General features: G+C 41.6%; 1 long non-coding RNA gene across 1 annotated transcript; it reads right to left on the bottom strand.

The window, feature by feature from the left end:
- Positions 1-2,697: 2,697 nt before the first annotated feature.
- LOC136611915 (uncharacterized) lies at positions 2,698-4,825 on the bottom strand. Its single transcript, XR_010790320.1, has 3 exons — positions 4,737-4,825; positions 2,917-2,965; positions 2,698-2,813 (listed from the first exon to the last, which is right to left on the bottom strand). It is a non-coding gene; the product is annotated as an uncharacterized lncRNA (long non-coding RNA).
- Positions 4,826-5,838: the final 1,013 nt, after the last annotated feature.

Genomic DNA, 5,838 nt, shown 5'->3' with positions numbered 1-5,838 from the left:
GGCATATCACTAGGAACGTGTACGGTCTATGAATAGTCAGTGTATAGTTTATTTCTCTTTACTTTAAAGGGATTTTGTCAGCAGGTTCATGCTGCCCGAACAGCAGGCAGCATGAACCTGGGACAGGGAAGCCTGTTGCCCCTGTGGTACTTTTATTCTGAAATGTTGGGGACAACAGGTTTCTCTGTGCCGGGTTCATGCTGGTGTGGTTTGGGCAGCATGAACCTGATGACAGAATCTCTTTAATAGGTTGAAAATTGACTACATAATAATAATTTGTATTCGTTTCTTTATAGTTCTAACATATTCTGCAGCACTTTACAAATCGGAGGGTACACACACAAACCAAATTAGAGGTTACAGAGTAACAAATCTAATCAATAGATCAATCAATAGGTTGAGGGCCCCACTCACAAGAGTTTACAATCTATGAGAAAATAGGAGTGACAAAAAAAAAGTCCAACCCCCCCCTATGTAGAAAACTTCAAATCATATCTGTTCTGCAACTCTACATACATCCAAATTTAGGTGGGACAGTCCCACTTTTGGACCCTGTGTCCTGCTTTACCAAGGTTCCCTAAGCAGGACAGCCTTTTGCCCCACTTTTAGGACTTTTGTCTTATTTTCGGGACCCTAGGTCACCATGAAGGTGATTACCAGCCAGGGTGCCACAGCTGCCCAGCTAGTAATCACTTAGTGGCGTTGCCGTGGGATGCACACACTGACGGCATTGTGTGCATCCGTTATCCTCCTCCCCTGACCTCTCCTCCTTGGTTCCGCAGGAGGAAAGGAGAAGGGAGGAGTCTGGGTGCTCACACTTCTATCCACAGCAGTGCAGAGCAGAGAAGCAGTGGCACTTTGAAGATGAGGAGGATGTAAGTATTTCGGTCTCAGGGGGGCAACTGTGTAGGGGGGTGGTCACCATTAATGCTGTGGCCAATATAGGGGACACTATTAGTAATAGTGTCCCCTATATTGGCCCCAGTAGTAATAGTATTACTACTGTGGCCAATATAGGGGACACTATTACTACTGAGGCTACTGTAGGGGTCACTATTACTACTGGGGCAAATATAGGGGAGACAATTACTACTGAGGCCACTGTGGGAGACACTATTACTACTGGGGCTAATATAGGAAACACTATTACTACTGAGGCCATTCTGCATGTGGCAGCATATCTCAAGCTGACTTAGGCCGGCTGCACACTGGCGGAAATCCCGCGGCGGGATTTCCCGCGGGATTTCCGCCGCTCAAAGCCTGCATAGGATTGTGTTAACAAACGCAATCCTATGCAGACGGCCGCGGTTTGGCCGCGTGAAATCTCGCGCGGCAAACAAACCGCGGCATGTCCTATTTCTGTGCGGGGCTTGCAGAGCCTCGCACAGAAACGTCACTCACGCAGCCGGCGGCTCCGGTCTGCGCATGCGCCGGCTGCCCGGCAGCCAGCACATGAAAGAGCCAGGGCCGCCGGGCGAGTGAGTACGCGCTCGTCTCTGCAGGGGCTCGGGTCGGGTCCCGCGGCGAGAATTCTCGCCACCGGATCCGACCCGCTCGTCTGCAGGCGGCCTAAGGGTAAGTTTACACGTGCCTGAAATGCTGCGGAATGTCCACAGTGGAAATTTCCGCAGCAAATTGCGCAGTATTTCTGCATCCAAAAAATGTCAAAATCCACACCATTAGTGCATGTTTAACCATTGTTGTGGGTTTTGATATACACAGCTGATTTTATGCTATGTGGCGCTCCCCCTCACCTTCTCGGTCAGCTTCCCACAGCCAGTGCTCCCCGCCTTCCGATTCCCAGCGGCCAGTTCAAGTGTGCCGCTGTTGGTCAGGTGAGGCCACTACAAGCCACTGGGAAGGAGAAGTCCGGGAGTGCTGACAGCAAGAAGCTTTAGAGAAGGTGAGGGGGACGGCCGAAAAGTATTTCCAATGAAAATCCGCACCAATAGTTCAGATTTTGACTGTGTTTTGGATGTGGAAATGCTGCGGAATTTGCTCCCTGCCTTTTTTGAAACAGTCCTGTACTTTCTATAATGACGGAAGTAAAATCATACGTGGTGATTCGCCCCCTGACCCCACCTCTCTGTCCCGCTTTGACCCTGTTAAAATCTTGTCAGGTTACTCTACTCCTTTAAATGATGATATGACTAGTAAAGACATATAATATGACAATGGGCCTCCTTAGAGAAGCTACAGAACAAGGCACATTCCAGTCCTTTAGTCTGGTATAACGGGTAGTGGCAACTCTTATACACATGATTGCAGGTGATATACTAGCAGTTAATATAAAGCTTCACAATAGTTAGCGTAGGAAGTAGAATGAAGAGCTGTGGTAGGGTAGACTACAGAAGTGACAATGATCTTTCACAGCCAGATCATTTCACAGTATGGATCTTATAGATTTCTTGTGGCACCCCTGTCAGCCATGTTTGCTGTATGCATAAATTAATATCTATAGAAAATGATGTTATTGAGGCAAGGCTCTATTAGAGGCACATTTATATCCTCTATATTTATTAGCTTTTTGTGCTTTTGAGCAGTATCTGATGAGTTTGATATCAAGTGAACTTCCAAAGCTTTTATTTCCATCTTGTAAACTATCCAGCCATTTTTCTCTTTGGCTGCCTCTGAAACCTGGCAGTCTCTGGCATTAATATGATTACTAGAGAGTTAAACATGTACAGCATCCTAATTCAGAATTAGCCTTTATTTAAATAAAATCAGTGTGCTGAAAAGCTGAACTTGCTAACCTTGGGTTCTTTTGGTTTTCAAAGGTGATGCATTTGACAGCAGATCTCTTTGAATAGAAACTAGAAAGCAAAATTACTCTTAGAAGAGAACTGGGTGCATTTGACAGACAGTAAACGCAAGTGCAAAAAAAAAAAGAAAAAAGCTTCTCGTAATTATAATTACCCTGTGTAAATAGGGAAAAATCCATAAGTGCTGGACACTTTGAGTTAATCTGAAAAAAAAACTTGAAGTCAGTGTACTGTAGCTTCCAGTTCAGCTCTAAAACAATTAGCAAAACATGCACTAATGGTCTAATTCAGCTAAAAACATTACTTGCAAGAGTGACACATTCAACCCCTTAATTAAGTGATTGTAATTGCAATTACTGATGGTACACTAAACAAATATTCAGGCCTTCATAGGTCACACTGCAGAGTCCAAGTGGAAAAAAACATCATCGACCTGAGTAATTGTATGCGCTACATGAAATATACATCTGTATGTGTGCTAAAGGTGTACTTCAAAATAATTTGATGCCGGCATTACCTTACATGGCTCTAGTATAGAAAATTATTATAATTACTTGTTATTTTTGGTTGTAATTGCTCTTGTTTCAACTGTTCACTTAAAAGGATACCCTACAATTAAATATAGTTGTTAAGGCACCCCCCGGTGTTCTCTTGAGAACGTCCATGTAATGCATCCAATACTTTTAGGAAGAAGCTGCTTCTGGTGCCCTGATTTTTATTAGGCTTGCACTATAGCTAGAACCACCCTGTTGTCTCCATACAAGAGGATCTGAGCCGTTGGACTGAGCTACTGGGCATGTGTGACCATCGACACTGGCGCATTAGTAGATGGAATCATATGAACCCTGGAAGCATAACAAGTATGTAACAGCTATAGCTAGGCAAAGGAGTATTTTTACAGTTGAAAAATGTCCCCTTTTGACTAATCAAATAGAGGTAGTAACTAGTAACCCCTTTAACCAAGCAAATTTTGCCCTCGAGGATGGGAGCAATTTTTTCTCTCTTTGCAGTCTGGTTGTTATTATTTTTTTTTTCTGCATGGCTTTATGATGCTTTTATTATTTCTGCAGGACAAATGTATGAACATATCATTTTTCAAGATATAATTCCTATTAATTTTTATTTGACAAAAACTTAGGAAAAAAAGCAATTGTGCTGCAGTTTTCTTATTTTTTTTAATGGCACCCACCAATAATTATAAATGTTATAAATTTATTATCCAGGTTATTATGGCCATGACAATACTATATATACATATATATATATATATATATATATATATATATATATATATATATATACCCTGTTTCCCTGAAAATAAGACCTACCCCAAAAATAAGCCCTTGCATGATTTTTAAATAGTGTCCAGGCAGTTATACATGTAAAAAACAAATACTGTGGAGCAAAAATTACTATAAGACCCTGTCTTATTTTGGGGGAAACACAGTATATATTACAATTCTGTTGCTTAAATTTTATAAAATGCATTTATTTTAAAAATGCATGTTTGTTTATTTTTTTTTGTATCAACTTTTTATTCTATTCAATTTACTTTTTTTTTTATTACATAGGAATTTTAATTTGGATGTTTACTTTTTAACTGTAATGTACTGACATACTGCATATCTATATGCTAGTATGTTGGTCTGTGCACTAATAGTAACAATCAATTGTTAAGGCACACCTCAATATGCTCCAACAACTAGGAATATGGTGAGACTGCCCTGAGGTCCTTTAATGGACCCTAGGCTCTATACCCATACAAGGTGTGGCCCTTAGTTACATCACAGAGCGTTCCTGTGACATGATCAATGGATCTCCTTTGATGGCATTCAAAGGGTTAAACAGCGCAGATCAGAGGCTTTCTTCGCTTTTAGAGCAGGGCTGTACCTGTATATTACAGCCATTGATCTGATCCTGATCGCATGGTCACACTAGCAGTGCTCATGTGATTAGCAGGACAAGTGTGCTCACCATGATGTTGCAGCTGCTGCTCTTGACAAGTACACTCATCACTGGTTCTCAACGTGGTAACACCTTTTTCTTCGTTGCTAATCTTACAGCACGTTGCCCCATATTTCTCCTGCCTTTAGTTTTTGGAACAGAAAGTAGTTATCTTCCCCGTCTTCTGTTAAATGCATACACTGGAATACACCCAGGAAAATTGATTATTTGTGTCGAAATGATTTTAGTAAAAGGCAAATAGTGCTCCCTCTAGCAAGGTCACCACCACATTACACTGAAAGCTAAGGACATAGCAGCTAGTTATCCTGTAGACTCATGAACTGTAGCAACTGTAAATGCATATTATTATAGCCAAGAATAATGATACAAAAATGCAGCATCATTCAAGAACATGATAAAAGAGTGGAGTGTAATCTAAGAAAAATCCCTGGAGTGTCTCATTAGAGAGAATATGCAATTTTGGTTATTTCCACTTACCGTGTGTATGTCAAATGTAGAATTGCACAGTGTAACGCAGAGATAATATGCCTGGAGGTTCTCCATAAAGGAGGTATGCAATTCTAGCAATTTCCTCCCATATGCCAAAGTTTAGAATAAGCAGTATTCCTTAGACTGGTATTAGCTAACCAATAGCTAGGATACCACATGTAGCTTCCAGGTCCCCTGTATGTGGCTTCCCAACTAGTGGCAGATCCAAATGCTATTGTGTCCTAGAACAGGAATGTCATAGTATTATGAGGGTGATCAATGAGTGAAACAGGTTGCCACGGAAGGTGGTGAGTTCTCCTTCAATGGAAGTCTTCATACAGAGGCTGGACAGATATCTGTCTGGGATGATTTAGTGAATCCTGCACTGAGCAGGGGGTTGGACCAGATGACCTGGGAGGTCCCTTCCATCTCTACCATTCTATGATTCTATTACTGACACCTAGCACTAGAGTCAAAATAATACCACTGGCAATTGACACTGGGGGAGAAGCCATGTGACTTAAACGTTTTGCTTTTAAATATGCAGAGTGACTCAACACATCCTATCATAGTTAAAAGTTCTGGTACAGGCTCCAGAATCTTGCTTCATCTATACCTTCACAGAGGCAATGCAAGATGTCTC

The sequence above is a fragment of the Eleutherodactylus coqui genome, chromosome 1 (assembly GCF_035609145.1).
Source record: "Eleutherodactylus coqui strain aEleCoq1 chromosome 1, aEleCoq1.hap1, whole genome shotgun sequence".
Classification (NCBI taxonomy): domain Eukaryota; kingdom Metazoa; phylum Chordata; class Amphibia; order Anura; family Eleutherodactylidae; genus Eleutherodactylus; species Eleutherodactylus coqui.
This window is presented reverse-complemented; position numbering and strand designations above follow the sequence as displayed.